The following is a 19,275-nucleotide window of genomic DNA, read 5'->3' on the forward strand; positions in this document are numbered from 1 at the left end:
CTTTCCAAACGGCTTCTTTGATATGTGCAGCCGTGGGCATTACTAATCTTCTCTTCCCATTTGTCGCTGAGCTGGACGTCTCAGACGATCATGTAGAGTTCTTGATAGACACCTGATCTTTTAGTTGCAAGACACAGTGTGGAACTGGAGAGGGTGTAGATGTTGATGGTTCGCAGGCCATAATGAAGAACGCCATGCCTCGCGCCATTGTGAGAATAGTGAGATCCATAATGGCGAGATACCTTCCAAATGTACACAGCCATGCTCCTGCAAAGTGCATCACTGTCGGAGGTGTAAGGTATATATCTGGAAAAATTCCTATAGGAATGCAATGTAATTCAAATAACTCTTGGGGGGGGGCGGCGATTTGATGTGGTTGGTATTGATCGTTGCAATGCAATCCTGTAATTGTCAGGGCGGTAAGGGCAGCTTCGGTGTCATTGCATGCCTCGCGCTATTAGAGAATGGTGAGATCCATAATGGGGATATGCGTTCACAAATGTACAGACCATGCCCCTGCCAAGGGGGACACTGGCAGAGATGCAAGGTATATATCCGGTAACGTGAGGTATAGCAGCTAGTTGTGCTTCATGTTTGAGTGCAATGTGTCCAGCTCATGCATCGTAATTCAGATAACTTTGGGGGCAAACTGATGTGGTTGGTATTGATCGTTGCAATCCTGTAATTATCAGTGCAGTAAGGGGAGGTTCGGTATCATGTTGTAGGTAATCGAGGGCGAGCAAGGAGGTTCTATCCAGCTCCCAAATTTGGAGTCTAGCTATCGCTAGGTTGTGTCTAACGGGAGCACCGCCGCCGACCAGGGCTCAGAGTCGATTTCTACATCGTCGCTCCATGTGGAAGTGCGGAGTCCCAGTGAATCATCCATTCACTCGGACTGTATATGTGACTTGATCGACGAAGAAGCATTCAAAGGGATGGACGTGTCCTCAAGTTCAACAATATCTCGTTGTTGGGGCTGGTGATGGCTGCCGTTTGCAGGAGTCGGGGTTTCACTGATGTTCTCGACTTCAGTCGACTCGCGGCCGTCGTCCACGGGAACTGCGAGCAAGGTATTATGAGGCAAGTCTTCCCGATCTCAGCAATAAAATGTCTGAGCATTTACAGTGCTTGGGTGCTTGCTGCTCCTGCGATTGACCTTCTGTGACAAAAGATGGGAGCAAATTTCATCGTTCCAGGGCAAAGGCTGTCACCAGTACTATCGTTGATGTAAACTCCATCTTGTCATCTGAGGAATGATCGTCTTCCGCTGACGATGGTGCCGCTGGTGTAGACATGATCGTTTGCTGCTCTGGAGGTTATGCAATAGTTGTACAATGTTGATGGTGTCAGATAAATCCACGAATACAGGGCATGGTTCGAAGTTGTAGACTTAATTAATGCCATCACGTAGGAGACTGGAAGGGACATCGGATGCAGTGCAGGCACCACAATAGAGGTCAACAGTTGTGTGATGCAATGCTGGAAACATTCTGATATGAATGTGACCTTTCTTGCCACATGCTGAGCAAGTCCGGGTTGGCCACCGTAAATGACGAACAAGCGGCAGCTGCATATCTGGAGGTAAGAAGGTACATGTCGACGGAGAGCTATGGTAATATTGCGGATATGAATGATGATCAGGTACAAGGCTAAACGGCTGTGAACGGTGCCTTCGTCCATGACTTTGGTCGCTGTGAGTACGAACAGCAGTTCAAAGGCCCAGATTGTCTGCATGCCTAATCCCGTGTGGTCGACCGTCATTGGTCCGACGTTACCGACGGCGTGCCATAAATGGAGTCCTCGGTGTGTGTTCCGAAGGTTCTTATAGCAACTCACGTCACTGGTGACTTTAACATACACCACGATGTTCTGGATGCCCACTTTGTCGTTCGACGTGATTCTGCTTACAACGAGAAGAAAGCACTGTACTTCGAGCGCCTTCGGCGTTGCGTATTCATTGCAGAGCGTGAAACGGAGTGTTGATTTATGGAGTTTGTAGAAGGTAAACAAAACTAGCACGCGCGATCAGCAGGCGGATATACGGAACGTCCGCATCGCTCGGCTGCTGAAGCCAGAGTAACCATTCGGCTACGGAGGCCGTCTGTATCAGGACACGATCACAAGATATGTTATGAATTGAAAGAAATTCTGAACTCACTCATGAATATGATTTTGAACGGAACTTTACTAATTTTAAACAACACATTGCATTAGACAGAACACTGAGAGCACACACGACACGAGGTGGCGTTGGTTTGAATACTCCAGATTGCAACCAAATTAGGCTAAATGAAATCGTTTCCACTCAAATGCAAAAAGGAATACCAATTTTGTGACCATAAGATGCTAAATTCGTATAACTGCCTTAGATCAGCTCCAAGGGAAATCCATACTGGAATGCCTAGCAAAACGTTGTTTTGTTCAACCCTGAATAATAATTCCCAGATGAAATGTTTCTGAAGCCTCATCATGTGGCCCGATGCAAGCCAAAGAAATTCAACAGAAATGTATGGAAAAAGCAAATCTTCATATTTTTCTATCAAGATGCATCACGCTTGGAAAAGATGGAGAGGCTGACAGATACACAGATGGAGATATTCTTATTAGTGCGGAAATAGTCGACTGCAGAAAGCCAGAAGACAGAGATATGCCATTATCTGCAGCAGTAATCATCTGCTGCAAAGGCAGATGTACTTAAAACCGAGTATTGCGCACTTTCTGACTGTGAATGCTGGCAGAAGGTAGTGTGGCCTTCCAGGTGTAATAGACACTATCTGGTTTGAAATCGTTTACTGTGTTACAGCGCTCTCAACGATACTACACAACACACTTAAAGGGTCACTATGTCGAAATCCCTAATAGTCTCCCATTAGGGATACAGAAGTTTGAAATTTGGCTCAAATGACGGCACTGTCGGGCTCTGCGACTTTTCGAAAAGCAAGATGTCAAGACATGCGAAAAAATGCCAGGTATCAGGAGTTAATGTGAAGTATAATGTGGGTTAATGATGAAACAACGGCACCAAATTTCTCTGCAAGTCTGCCCAACGCCACCGTGGACGCGTCACACAATGAGAGGGTCGTGACACCCCCCTCTTAACCTTCTACCCTTTCTGTTGATGCCTCTGCGATTGAGGTCAGGACCCGCGACCCCCAGCATTGAAATCACGCTGTTTTCTTATGTGTCACCGAGGGAAACATTTCAGACACACCACTGCTTAATTTGGACAAAAAACGTCCTCAGGGGTAACATAAAAAGCATCAGTGAAACTACCCCTTCAACCGTGGCTGGCTCTCGTCATGTCTTTTTGTAATTATCATTGGTTACATTCCTGTCATATCTTATTTCTTCTTCGGGTACCGCCTTAACATTGCTGTCTTCTCTCCATGAGTAGCAGCAGCAGCGTGTATCAATACTACTGCTGTTGTAATATCTTTGGGATGGTGGATATATTTTCCGGGTGTGCGGTGTGTGGCAGTCGGTCGGTTGGAGCAGAGCAGCGAGGTGGTCCGTGTCGCGCGGAGTCGGGCCGGAGCCGTTGGCGGCGTGCATGTGCGGTTGGAGTTGTGAGGCGCTTCTTGCGAGGGTTACGAAGTTCGTCGCCCACCGACCTTGGACTCTAAAGTTGAGTGCTCACTTAGCCTACTATCAAGCCTTAACTATCACTTCTCTTGGTTTGGTCCTGGTTGTTGCTTTCTGCAAGAGTCCCACGAGCAACAACGTGTGTGCATTGAAGTTGGTTAGAACTGCAGCCATTCTCTTGGATGGGGTTTAACTTAATTTAATTCACTCCTTCATTAGTGAAGTGCACCAGCGGTATCTTCTGCCTTGTGGCCGTTAACGTTCCAGTTACCTGCCCTGGGCGTTGGCGTAGTTATTGGCAGTGTATTTTCCTCGTCATGCTGTTGCTGTCAAGCATGGCGTGTAGTTCGACAGCTGAGGTGAGTTGGTATATTTGGGCGTTTATTCTGACTTGGCTGGATTGGGCACCAGTATCCAGAACATTGAGCTATTGACGTCTTGTTGTCGTTTTGTTCGTCGGGTGGTTGTTGGTTTGTCGCCTGGCCTTCGGTGGGGTTGCTTCCGACTAAGAGGTTGTCGGTCTGGCCGCCTGCCTCACCTAAACGTGCGTTAGTGTTACTTCCCAGACCGACTCTTTGAACCTTCTGAGCGTCGCTCCTTGTGTTTTACATAGTGATTTCCTTTTAGTCTTAAGTACTCTGTGTGGCCTTCAGCCAAGTTTTAGCTTATTAAAATTGTAAGTTTTTCTCTTTAGGCCTTACGCCGTGAAATTGTTTTGACATGGTATGTGCCTTTCAGCCGAGTTTTAATCTCTTTTAACTTAAAATTTCAAAATTTTCGTCTTGCCCTTAGGTCATAACATTATTCTTTAGTATGAGGCCATTACCCGAGTTTGCATGAAATGTTTTAAGCTAAGCCCTCAGCCTGTTAAAATGAAACCCCTTTTCCTAGGCTGTAAGTGGTTAAATTGTTTGGTTGATATGCGGCCTTCAGCCGGGTTTCAGCCTATTTAGAATTAACACTGAAAATCTTTGTTTTGGCCTTAAGCTGTAACACTGTTCTTCCATAATACGTGGGCTTCAGCCTATTTTTATTGAAGGAAAAAATATTTCGAAAGTAGTGAAACTTTCAAAAGAACTCCAGGACCTCAGTTCCTTGCTTAGGCCTTGGGCCCTGGATTTTCGTATGTTGATTTCAGCCGATTTAAATCAAATCAAAGGAGCTCTTTCGTTAAAACCTTGAGAGTTTTTAATTATTGCTTGTGTTATTGTGTGTTTTAGCTAATAAAATTTATATGTTGAGTGTAACTGACAGCAACTTATTTTGACCCCTTTCCACAAATGTAATCTCACCCGCTCTGTCCCGTTAGTCCAGGGATTTCACCCCTTTCTTTGCAGCATTGATTCTCACACATACTGCAGCCGAAAACGACAGTTTTCAGTGAAATGAGCAACAAGGTGACGTTCTTGACAACCTTTGACACTGCTAAAGTTCCGCAGACGATTAAACCCGTCTCTAAGGACATCGTGGGTCTGCACTCTCACTGAAAGTTCAAAACCATTCGAAGAAATTTGAATGTGATTTGAAACACCAAAAGTTGTTTTAGCTTTTACAGCCCTAGTTTTTGTGCCCTCCTGTGGCCTTATCACGGGGAGGGAGGGGGTGGAGAGGGGAGGGGGGAGGTTGCTTCACTGGCATATGCATGAATAAAACGGGAAGGGTTCCATATAAGCCACTCCCCTCACCAGTCCGGCAACACCGTCGATGCTACCAGCTCACCTTTTATCTCTGTTGACTCTGTTCAGCAGTTTAAAGATACAGATATAGTAGGCGCCAGTGCGACAGGCAACCAATTCGACACCCCTTAGTTGCGTAGCACTATGTAGTTAAACTAGCGCCTGCTGGCCGCCTGTGAAATCTAAAGGGGAGTTGAAGAGGGATGCCTGTTATACAGGTGCGTAATAATCAGTAGCTGGCTCCCTCTGTACACGTACATTTTTAAAGAACCCAATAAAGCTCCACGGGTGGAACCGAGTGTGTTGCCGAACTTATGGCCTCTGAGGGACCCTTTGCCGGTTTTGGTCAACCATGTGTCAATGTTACACACTCCTGTGGTCACGTCACAGGAGGGCGCGAAACCGGAAGACCGAAAAAGTGTAAACAGCCTTTGCTATTTCAGATCACGTTCAACTTTCGTCGAATGATTTTGAACGATCCCTAGCGGTTCCACCCTACACGCCACAGCAAAAATTGCCGTCGCTATCACGTTCAGTGGGTTTGCAGGCCCCTGATGTCCTCAGGGAACGGTTTAATCGACCAGAGGGTGTTACCACTATCAGAGGTTAAAACGCTGTCCTGCTTCTCATCACATGGTGAACTGTCGTTTTCGACCCTTTCTCCTGCCAGCTCAGGCGTTTTCGTGTCGATACTAAGCAGTGGTTGTGTGAAAAGTCTTCCTCGGCAACCCGTGAAAAAATACTTAATTTCAACAGTAGTCTTGTATGGAAGTGATACATCGATGGCAATCAGTACTTAAAGAGCTTTCAATAGATTATTTTCATCGAACTCAGCTCCACAGTTGCCATCGCAGTTCTAACTTTCTACTGAGATACGTCAAAAGTGGGAGTGGAATGTGGGTAAAAGCTAGCGTCACGACTTTTCCGTTGTGTGACACGTCCACTGTGGCGTTGGGTAGAATTGTGATGAAATGTGGTGCAGTGTGACACCATTGATTTAAATCAACCCTTCAGAACTCTGGCACTTTTTTCGCATGTGTCGACACCTTGTTATTTCAAGTGTCGCCGAGCCCGTGGAAAGTGTCCAGGCGTCTCGGAGTGAACCAAAGCGATGTTGTTCGGACATGGAGGAGATACAGAGGACAGGAACTGCGATGACGCCTCGCTCAGGCCGCCCAAGGGCTACTACTGCAGTGGATGACCGCTACCTACGGATTGTGGCTCGGAGTGGCCCTGACAGCAGCGCCACCATGTCGAATAATGCTTTTCGTGCAGTCACAGGACGTCGTGTTAAGGCTCAAACTCTGCGCAATATGCTGCATGATGCGCAACTCCACTTCCAACGTCCATGGCGAGGTCCATGTTTGCAACCACGACACCATGCGGCCTGGGACATAGGGATCCTTCAACATGCCGAATAGACCGCTCAGGATTGGCATCACGTTCTCTTCATCGATTAGTGTCGCATATGCCTTCAACCAGACAATCGTCTGAGACGTGTCTGGAGGCAACACGGACATGCTGAACGCCTTAGATACACTGTCAAGCGAGTGCAGCAAGGTGGAGGTTCCCTGCTGTTTTGGGGTGGCATTATGTGGGGCCGACGTACGCCGCTGGTGGTCATGGAAGGCGCCGTAACGGCTGTACGATAAGTGAATGCCATCCTCCGACCTATACCGCAACCATATCGGCAGCATATTGGCGAGTCATTCGTCTTCACGGACGACAATTCACGCCCCCATCGTGCACATCTTGTGAATGAATTCCTTCAGGATAACGAGATAGCGCGACTAGAGTGGCCAGCATGTTCTCCAGACATGAACCCTATCGAACATGCCTAGGATAGATTGAAAAGGGCTGTGTATGGACGACGTGACCCACCAACCACTATCAGGGATCTACGTCGAATCGCCGTTGAGGAATGGAACAATCTGGACCAACAGTGCCTTGATGAAGTTGTGAATAGTGAACCGTGAATTTACCTTCAAAACCTTTTCTTAAGAATTTAGTTTATTTACTAACTATTCATGAAGAGCATTAACACATTTAATCACACTATGTGAGCGTGGAAATAGTTGTCAGTGGGTAACTGATGAAAACAAATCAAATTTCAACAAATGGAAATTTTATTTCTAAAAAGCCTTTCTTTTTTCAAAGAAAATAAAACAGATTTAAAAATTATAATCAGAAAGCACCCTCTAAATATCAAGTTACAATTTATTCAGAGACAGAAGTAATTTTTTTTTGACAGTATGACTTTTCGGACTGAGAAGCTTGTCGCTCCCTTTTAACACGGCCGTAGTCACGACCGCTCACAACAACGTCTGAAAGACTACACTGGTGCAAATCTGCAACACACCAGATTACTTTAAACTAAAAATTTTAACAACTCACACAAACACAACCTATGCACCCCGTAGGAGGGATGGAAATGGCACAAACACTCACATTAAAAAAAACATTACTTGCCACCGAAAGTGCAACTTGTTTTTAAAACAAAACTCTTACGGTGGAAGGGTGGCAACTTTATATACTAAATTGACTATTTAAAGAAAAACCCATGAAATGCAGTCTTACGTAAAATGTACAAACATGCTCTACATTACACATATACCGCCTCTCAAGATGATGATGTTGTTGTTGTTGTGGTCCTCAGTCCTGAGACTGGTTTGATGCAGCTCTCCATGCTACTCTACTCAAGATGATAGGCAAGACAAAAACATATTTCACGAATTCGGCATTTGCACCTTAAGTAATAAATTCGTTAACACCGAATCCGACAAACATGACAGAGGCAGCTATTAACGTATGGCATATTGCCTGGGGTATTACTAAACAACCCAAACCGCAGATTGCTCTAACCCGCCCCTACTCCACAATGGAAAAATGGACCACCTTCCCGCGGGTGGGCAAACGGAGAAGAATGGTGGGACGACCCCAAAACAAAGCGGCTGGTGACCTCACCAGGAAAACAAGTAGAATTTAACAAGTAAATGAAACAACATATCTCCAATCAGTTAACTTCTAATAAACTGTGATTTCTGACGAACACCTGGCGCAGCACCCCCAAAACGCTCTCCCGAACCGTCCGCTGCCAACCGCTTCAACGGACGCAGGAAGGCGTGCCAATCTCCCGTCTCACGGCGTCTCAGCTCGCCCCGGCCAGACCGATGTCGTGGGTTGACTCCTGTTGCTCTCGTGTCGGCCGCGAAGCCACTACCCCTTGCTATACGGCACGGCCCACTGGACTGACGTGGCGACATCACATGCGGCGACGCTCAAGACGGACAAGTTGTCTTGTGACTCAGTGCGCGACCGACCAACCGATCGATCCAACCGCCAATGACCATTGCCTGAACAACTCGAGCAGACTGGCGGCCTAACATATACTAGTAATCCGGACGACAGACACACTGACTGCCCCACACTGACCCGGCTGACGAACTGACCACTCACCTAGCGACCTCATAGTGCCCCTTAAATGCACGTGAACAGGCTACCGTTCCCCTTTCCCACCAGAGGGAGACACCAAAGCTGCTACTGCCACAGCGGCGCCACCGCCAGAAACGGAGGGCGACTGCTTCACACTACGCGCTGCGGCGCGCTCTTCAAAACAGCAATTTTTACCACGGCTCAAATAGTATGGCACGACGAATACAGGCATGCATCAATGGAAGAGGACGTGTTACTAGGTATTAGAGGTACCGGTGTGTACAGCAATCTGTACCACCACCTCTAAAGGTCTCGGTGTATGGTAGTACAGCATGAAATGTGTGGTTTTCATGAGCAATAAAAAGGGCGGAAATGATGTTTATGTTGATCTCCATTCATATTTTCTATACTGGTTCAGAAACTAATGGAACCGAGGAAATGTAAAACTTTTTTGATATATATATATATATATATATATATATATATATATATACACGAGGCCTGTTCAGAAAGTAAGCTCCAATTGATTGCCAAATTGAAACCACAGTGAACATCAGAAATGTTTTACTTGTAACAATTAGCTAAACCTTTCAGCTATTTCTCTACGTAGTCGCCGTTCTGACTTAGACTTTTGTCATAGCGTTGTACCAACTTTTCAATAGCCTCATCATAGAAGGCAGCCGCCAGTGCTTTCCGCCAATTCTCCACGCTGGCCTACACCTCGTTGTCTGTGTCAAAATGTTGTCTTCAAAGACAGCGGTTCATGTGATCAGAGATGAAACTCAGGGGGAGACAATTGCGGACTGTATTGTGGGTAATCTCACATTTCCATTTGAAAACGATGCAGGAGCATCTTCATTGCCCCTGCAGAATGCGGCTGAGAATTGTCTTGAAGAAGAAACAGCGCGACAGTTATGTAATGTTAGCTGCATAGCTTCAGGCGAAATTTCTCACCAGGCCCTCATACTTGGCGGCAGACACTATTTTCTAGACATCTTTACGCACTCACTGCGAGCTCAGAAATGAGAAGAGCGACGTGATGCTAACTGGGGTTATACTAGAGACACTACTCAACACATCTGTGCAAAGCTTTATCGGATTTTCATAGTCGTTTCCATTTCGCGACCGATCGGAGCTTACTTTCTGAACGCCCCTCGTATATATAATATCTATATAATCTCTCTCTCTCTCTCTCTCTCTCTCTCTCTCTCTCTCTCTCTCTCTCATATATATATATATATATATAAAGTTTTAGTGAAGAATGTGGTCACTAGCCAGTTTACGTTTAGAGGGTTTTAGGACATAAGCTACTGCATACGAAATAAAGCTAACGGACCGAAAGTGATTCTAATGGCGTAAGTAGGGCAATACCTCTTACGAGTCCTGAGAAAATAAGTGATGCATTTTGACGTTCGGTCGCGACGAGCTATGGCACGCCACACTCGATGCTGTCGCCGCGGATTTGTGGGTCGTGCTTCCTTTTCGTGTGTGGTTTATGAGGCCAGTTAAAATCACATTTTAAGTTAATACTGCATTATGAGTAGCTTTCATTTTAAAAGTAGAGATAAAAGAAAAGGAAGGAAGGAAGGAAGGAAGGAAGGCCGTGCCCTTTCAAAGGAACCATCCCGTTATTTGCCTGAAGCAATTTAGGGAAACCACGGACAACGTAAATCTGGATGACCAGAGGCGGGTCGGAACCGTCGTCCTCCCGAATGCGAGTCTGGTGTGCTAGCCACTGCGCACTCGCTGGGTTAGAGATGGACAATCGCAAATACAGCGGCAGAGATAGGTATATACCATATACGTAATTTTTTCTTATTACACTAACAGTTTCATTTACGAAACAGTTCATAACTGTTTCGCTCACATATTTACGAACAAATGGTTTGCATTCCAGCGAGCACTGAACGAGAAATGGGATTCTGCTAGTGTTATAACTAAAGTGTGCTGTGTACTGGATGTTTTATGCTTACCGATTTTTATGCTTACATATTGGAACTTTCTTGATGTAAATAGTGTATTTGAGGTAAAATGCTGTTTTCCATAATTTTGTATTACGCAATTACTTATCTTATCTTTTAAAAACTAGCCCTATCTTGTTTATTTTATTCTTCAAGACGTGCAGCGTTGAGTCTGTACAATTACGACGTTGGCTGCTGCTGCATTCTGGTTTTTCTGTGTGACTTACTGCAGAAAAAGAGATGCTGATTTTGAGAAAGTACAAAATCACACGTTACAACGCAAAATATTTCTTTCAATATAACTCTGCACAAGCACCAGCAGAAGATAAGGGAACATTCAACACTTTTCATATTGGAGGTAAACTAAACATCTACAGACAGCATTACATTTTCTGTCTTCAATCAATGGGTTTTGCCAGACAGACGTGTCAATCTACTGTGCAATTGCTACTTCGTTTAGAAATTCCGTTTTTTAGCTTGTATACACTGTCACATGGCAAGTAACACTTTCTTTTTAGCACTTTTTACTGACAGAAGTTTATCACACGAGGTAGGGAAAAAAAGAATGTTGGCTAGCGCCAGATTTCTTTTGCCAATACCTCTCCATGGCTGCTGTATGTTATGACTTTTTCTTCACTTAGCGCGGTAGCGCTGCGTGATGAAATGTGTAGCCAGACACTCGGTTCCTTTGAATGAGCCTCTGCAACCCGTGGTCTAGTACGCTAAGATCCCTGTAGTCCTTTCCATCTTGCTGCCAAGGAATCCGTTGTCGCCGTTGGTAGTGACTGGAACCCAGTCGCCCAGGTGAAATCATGTTTTGTTCCAGTCTATATGGGCAAAATCTGTTACATTGTAAGAAACTATGCATTATACCGAGGAATTTCTGGTCGGCAACAGCGAATTCTTTACGGATGATCAGGTTTTGGAATACTGTCTCAATACTTGGAACATCTCTCACAAATACGCAATGTCTATGCTTACATTCAAATGAAAATCGTACGAGACATAGGAATAACGACCAAAACATTTCAGTTACATTGATTTTCTGTGAATGCTGTTCTTCACTTTCGTTTGACTCAGTGTAGAAACACTATTGAGACATTGTATAAGAATTCTGGAAAAAGTCGGGATACATGTTCAGTTCTTTCGTTACGTCGAATATACCATATTTCATCCCTTTTTACAACTATAATGAGTGTGCCCAATATGTTCTTTGCTGCTGAACATCTACGAACTGTAATAAATCCAGCGCATGACTATATCCGTCTGATGAATGTGTGAGAATTTCTAAGGGACCAAACTAACGTATTATAAGAACAACACACACACCCATGCTCGAGGGAGGACTCCAACCTCCGGCGGAGCGGCCGCGCAATTCGTGACATGGTGCCTCAAACCACGCGGCCACAACGAGCGGCTATATCCATCTGATGAAGACGACTTACTCTGATTCGTTCGTAGCACGACCTCCCCGTATCTCTCTAACGGCGCCACTTCAGTGTGGATTACTCACTTGCCGCGCCAGGCGTCCGACACACTCCATTTCTGTGTGAATTGGGACTAACACACACTTACAATGGACTAAAGCAACAACTAGAGAACATAATCATCTTGCTGAGGCTGGAAGCTGCTTTTGACAAGTTTTCTCCTGTTGCCAGATTAAATTTGGGTTTTTAGACCCTATATTCTGCAAAATGGTTCAATTGGCTCTGAGCACTATGGAACTTAACTGCTGAGGTCATCAGTCCCCTAGAACTTAGAACTACTTAAACCTAACTAACCTAAGGACATCACACACATCCATGCCCGAGGCAGGATTCGAACCTGCTACCGCAGCGGTCGCGGGGTTCCAGACTGAAGGGCATAGAACCGCTCGGCCACTCCGGCCGGCAATCAAAGGGCAAAAAATGGGGATATAAAAACACAGAAATAGAGATAATGGATGTTAAAATGTTCACTAACACGAGGACATGCACAGGGGGGCAGTTAAAAGAACACAGCTGGCAAGTCGTGGGGCACTTAAAACACATAAGTTAAAAGTCGGCCACATTATAAAAATCACACAGAGCGAAACACTAAAGAAAACCACTGGGAACGACGGAGCCCTCGCGAAGAATAAATACCGGTGGTAGGGACCTGCCGAAGGACTGGAGGCCGGAGAGGAGGAAAAAGAGGGGAGGAAGGTGCATCACGAGCAGTATACGAAACACGCTTCTTCGGCTAAGACTACCGAGTGCAAATGTCATATGTATAATTCGAGAATCCTAACTAACACCGGTACTATGGCAGCGTGTAGCGAGGGTACATAATAGTTAAACAAATAATCGCACTCGAGGTATAGGCTGTGATTGAACAATTAGCAAATCGGACTTGAAGATGACGTCAGGTTCAAGCTTCGCAACACAGCGAAACTAAGCAAAAATTAACAGTTGCCGATTGAATAGACTTAGCTAAATAACTAATGATAAGGTACTGCTGACCGCTGTGGCCGAGGGGCTCTAGGCGCTTCAGTCCGGAACAGAGCTGCTGCTACGGTCGCAGGTTCGAATTCTGCCTCGGGCATGGATGTGTGTAATGTCCTTAGGTTAGTTCTAAGTCTAGAGGACTGATGACCTCAGATGTTAAGTCCCATAGTGCTCAGAGCCATTTGAACCATTTGATAAGGTAGAGACAAAAGAGCTTTATGAGAAGACACAGGTAACAGAAGCGATAACTTAATAGGACCTTTCCTGAGGCCCGAAGCAATAGTGAATCTGTCGGTGGAAGAATACGAACTGTGTGGAAGTAAAAGGTTTGGTTTTATGCGGTCCACTCATATTAATGTGACCACTACGATGTCCAATGACAACGGCGTGAAACATCTGATAGCAAACATCTTATAACAATCGTCGGGAGGGTCCAGGGAAGAGGAGGGAGCGTTATGGTTTCGAGAATGTTTTCGTAATATTTCATGGGTGATCTCGTCGTACTGGAAGGAACAATGGACCAACACAAGTAAGCATGTGTGCTTGGGGACCATGTCCACCCCTACATTCAGTTTGTTCTTCCTCGGCACAGGACAATGCAATGTGTCACACGCCTCGCACGTACGTGCGTGGTTGGAAGAGCAACAGGACGAGTTTGCCGTACTCACCTGGCCACCAGACTCTTCTAAATCGAGAATTTGTGGTATCACCTCGATCGGCCTGTTCGCGCCATGGATCCTCAACCGACGAACAATAGGGCAGCTGGCCACGGACTGGAGTCGGCATGGCTCCACATGCCTCCACATGCCTCTCGGTACCATACAGAACTGTCTTTCTCCCTACGCGTCTCGCTACAGTTCACACTGCGAAAGGCGGTTATTCAAGCATGTGAGACATCTCACATTAATGACTGGAAAGTGTTGTAAGCAAGGTCAAACGCATTCAGGTTTCTGTAATTTCGCAGGGGTGAAGAGTCTTGCATAGTACACACTACCGTAGAGAGCCGCATCAGAACAGTTTAGGTTTTGATGACTAAAACAGCAGAAACAGCGACATCAACAACGAGCTGCTATCCTGCTGGTTTTGTATTATTTACAACCGGATCTGTGTACAACGTAGCAAATGCTATCGTTAACTGTCTTAGTATGTTGATATTAAGCGTACCTCGTTGTTTTAACGGTTAGTGTGAGTTCGTTACTGAACGGATCAGCAGGTGGCGGATGGACGTGTGGAAGTTAGGTGCGGCGTGCGCCTGCGGTCAGCAGTTAGGCACGGGGCGCCAGCGCTCGGCTACCTGGCCGCCTGTTCTATTTGCAGCGGGGCTGCGCAGGGCGTGGCCCGACCCGCCGACCTGCCCGAGGCACGGGCAGCCGCAGGCGCAGCTTCCAGGCAGGCTCGCGCGTGCGCAGATGCTGCCGTGACCGAGCGTCGCGCCTCCTATGGCGCCACTACACCTGTACTGCGCGGCCGTATCCCGCTTATTACTTCACTCCTAGCCGTGAGGGACGTGTTCCAGCTGCTCGTCATTAACTGGATCCATTTCTGATGATCAGTATTTACTGTATTCTCTAATTAGTGTTCCACAGGTTCAAAGTATCTGAATGACGTCTTCATGTAAAAAAATGCAAAAAAAAACTTTCTGCTTGCATGTGTACTTTACTCTAAAGTCCTCCACAGTTTTGTTTATTTTTATTTATTTATTTTTTATCGATCTGCTTGATCATGAAACGAGTACATTCAACGCTTTGACAAAACTGTGGAAATATAGTCAGAAATGGATGCTTGTACGTAAAGACATATGTTACCTAAGACTCCTGGGTGCACTACTGTATTTGACCACGATTGGCATCTGTGAAATATCCTCAGTAAGTTACAAGAATCAGTTGTGATTACAACATTGTTATGGGTACTTGTGAGTGGATTATGTCGTAGCTAAGTGAGTTGGAACGTGGGTTCGGTTGTTGGGTTGCTTTTGGGGGAGGAGACCAGACAGCTTGGTCATCGGTCTCATCGGATTAGGGAAGGATGAGGCAGGAAGTCGGGAGTGCCCTTTCAAAGGAACCAACCCGGAATTTGCCTGGAGCGATTTAGGGAAATCACGGAAAACCTAAATAAGGATGGCCAGACACGAGATTGAACCGTCGTCCTCCCAAATGCGAGTCCAGTGTGCTAACCACTGCGCCACCTCGCTCGGTGTTCGAACGTGGGCAAATTGTTGGTGCTCCTATGGTGGGGGCTTACATACCAAGGTAGACGAAGTGTTCGGTGTTTCAAGAGGCGCCATATCGAAGATTTATATCACAAGCAGTGAAAGTGGAAGAACGTCATCTGTTAAGTAACAACGAGGACGAACGTGGCTGTTGAGTGATCGTGAAAGACGGTTACTGAAGAGGACTGCAACGAAAAGTAACAGGATGACAGCTGAAAACGTAACTGTGGTAACGAAGCCTGTGAGCACAAAAACGTGAAGGAGACTCCATTAGCAGGCAACTGCAGGGTGAGCTGCAAGTCCAAAACCACCTATCAGTGATCCGAATGCCCGTAACTGGGCAACGTGGTGTCACAGTCGTAAAACATGGACTATACAGCAACGGAAGAAAGTTGTTTGATCGGATAAGTCTGGTTTCATATAATTTCAAACTGCTGGCCGAGTTTCCGTTCCAAGTGTGGCACATGGCGAGGGTTCGGTGATGATTGGGTAGCCATATCGTGGTATTTCTTGGGCTCCATGGTTACTCTACAAGTTACATTACTGCCAACGATTTTATGACCATTTTGGATGGCCACCACCATCCCACGGTGCTGCGTTTGTTCGCCAATGGCGATGCAATGTTCCAAGACAACGCAAGACCACGGGTCCCCTGTTCACACAGCTCGCCTCGTCCAGAACTAGTTTTGTGCTCACGAGGATCAATTATCGCATCTTCCCTGCCCACAACAGCCACCAAGCGCACTTTGGAGATAAGGATGCGTGAAGCTATCCTCTCCATTATAACTATCAGAACTTGCCACTATTCTGCAGGTAGAATGGTATAAGATTCCCATGAAAATCATACAGGACGTATAATGATCCATTCCGAAACGACAGGAAGCTGTTTTCAATGCCAAAGTTTCTCCCTGTATGTCCGCCTCTGTAGATACGCGTTCATGACTACCATGCGGGGCATCCAGGTTCGATTCCCGACCAGGTAGGGGATATTTATCTACATCTACGTAATTACTCTGCTATTCACAGTAAAGTGCCTGGCAGAGGGTTCAGTGAACCACCTTCAAGCTGTCTCTCCACCGTTCCACTCTCGAACGGCGCGCGGGAGAAACGAGAACTTAAATTTTTCTGTGCGAGCCCTGATTTCTCTTATTTTATCGTGATGATCATTTCTCCCTACGTAGGTGGGTGCCAACTGAATGTTTTCACAATCCGAGGAGAAAACTGGTCACTGAAATTTCATGAGGAGATCCCGTTGCAAAGAAAAACGCCTTTGTTTTAATGATTGCCACCCCAATTCACGTATCATGTCTGTGGCACTATCATCCTTATTTAGTGATAGTAGAAATCTGCTCTAGGACTGGATGAGGTGTTGTCCTGATTATCACTTCATCAGCGGCCGGGGTGGCCTAGCAGTTCTAGGCGCTACAGTCTGGAACCGCGCGACCGCTACGGTCGCAGGTTCGAATCCTGCATCGGGTCATGGATGTCTGTGATGTCCGTAGGTTTGTTAGGTTTAAGTAGTTCTAAGTTCTATGGGACTGATGACCTCAGAAGTTAAGTCCCATAGTGCTCAGAGCCATTTGAACCATCTGAGCCATCACTTCATCATCATCCACGGGCAAGTCGCTAAAGTGGCGTCAAATAAAAAGACTTGCACTAGGCGTCCGTACAACCGCAGATGGAGAGCCTAGGCTGCGTAACATCAGGAGCACCGAGGAGGAGATAAGTGTTTAACGTATCGTCGAAAACGAGGTCATTAGAGACTGAGCAAAAGTTCGGATTAGGGAGGGATGGGGAAGGAAATTCGACGTGCCCTTTCGAAGGAACCATCCCGGCATTTGTCTGAATCGATTTAGGGAAATCAAGGAAAACCGAAATCAGGATGGCCTGCCAAAGGCGAGTCCAGTGTATTAACCACTGCGCGACTTCGCTCGGTGGGATAACATCATTTCATTTCATTAGGTATGGTATCGGCTATTTTCTGCTGTTTTCATATTTTTGTACGCCTCCTGTAGTCGACATTTTGCCAATTAGAACAGTTACAAAGTCGAAGACTAAATAAAACACTAAAAAATTTTCAGTAAGTATACGAATAAATAACAGATTGCAGAGAAATATTGCGAACTACTGCTGGGAATCCAGTACAGAACAGAAGAAGTGTATCACAAGGAAATCTAGTGACCTGGACCTGAAAACCGTGGCTTCATCACTGCATTGTTTCAGTTGTGAAGCCATGGTTGATGTGAGCGGACACTGTCGCACCGTTGAGGAAGCATTAGTCTCGCTTGAATGGGAGAAACTTCCTTTCGTTTCAGGAGTATCAAAGACAGGACGCGTAGTGGATGTTATTGATCGCTAGGGCGAACAAGTGTCGCCGTCGCTCGATGAGATCTGTAGTCTCCTATGAAATCCACTCGCTGAAGTTGACGAAACACCGTCAACAACGCATGAATACATGAAACTAAATTGTGTAAATTGCAGTATGGTTCGCCATCTATACCACGCCAACCCACTCCACGTTAGGAAGTTGGCAGCAACCACGTGTTTTCACCGGCAGTCTGCGGCCGCCTCCGAGACACGTCCTGATTATTCCGTGCTGCCAACGCCGCAACCGAAGTCAAGGGGGAACGACAGGGTGACGGACGAAAATACAGTATTGCTCAAATTCAGGACTTTATTTTCTCCGTACTGAAATGTATTAGACAAATGGGGTTTGCTGCAATGAATAAAGCAGACATTGAAGTTTTTATTGGATTTTTTAATTGAAAAATATTAATATCTTCACTATGTAATTGGAATTTTCCCGAGGCAGCTGTCAAAGGAAGTAGATTGACCGTTCTCACTGTAGCTCCGGTTGTGGTTATCTAAAACATGAAATTAACAGATCACCATGATCCTTACAGATGTAATTTTAGTTCATCGTAGGGACTTGTAAAAAAATAAACATAAAAGTGATAAAAATTAAAAATAATTGTGGAATTATAGATATTTAAAAAAATGGCCATTTTAGGACGTCTCTTTTTTGGCCCAAAAAATACTAAATATTAACACAGAAAAATCGGCTAATATGAACTGAAGAGAATTCAGTTTGCTTCAGTGGAGACCAGAATCATTAAAATCGAATGAAAGTTTTAGTGTGGGCGACGACAAACATCCCGAAAAACACGATTTTTGAGAAAACACCGTTTATAGTTTGACTAGCATTTATCGTATAAAAAGAGGGACAAAGCTTGTAACTTGTGGGATATCATTGTTGCCTGGTTAATAACAACTATCGCCCCGGCTAGTGCATAGTCGCTTTCTGCTACTTTGACCTGATGAGCCCCCATTTTCGTCCTCAAAGCCCTTTTCGTCGCTAAGAGCATCACTACTGGCGTCTCTATCTTCACAGAATCAGCGATTTTGATTTGAAGGGCATTTACCTCGTGCACTAATGCAGTATAGCCTACACTGAACAGACATACTGCCATATTTGAAGCAATGTTGACAAATTCGCCTCGGCTGGATGTTATTTTTGAAGCGTGTCTCTAAATGAGACTATTGAAACTTTCGTTCACATTTTGAGTAAAACCACCCAAACAACGTTCCTGCAAATTAGGTTTACTGAAATCGGTATGAATATGGGTGATGGCATCGATAACGATTTCTGGGAGTGGCTTTTTGTGTTTATAACTTTCCAGTTCACCGTTTTCTGTAGCTTCAAAGGCTCAAAGAATCGTTACTTTGTGGAGTTCGCGCATAATATTTTGGGGAATAATTCTTCAATTTATGTTAAATATTTGGCATATAGCATGTAAGCGAGAAAAAGTTCAGGAAATGTTTGAAATTATGCTCAGAGTTTGTGTGAAAATGTAATGTGGTTCAAAATGGCTCTGAGCACTATGGGATTTAACTTCTGAGGTCATCAGTCCCCTAGAACTTAGAACTACTTAAACCTAACTAACCTAAGG

This window comes from Schistocerca americana, chromosome 1 (genome assembly GCF_021461395.2).
Source record: "Schistocerca americana isolate TAMUIC-IGC-003095 chromosome 1, iqSchAmer2.1, whole genome shotgun sequence".
In the NCBI taxonomy this organism is placed as follows: Eukaryota; Metazoa; Arthropoda; class Insecta; order Orthoptera; family Acrididae; genus Schistocerca; species Schistocerca americana.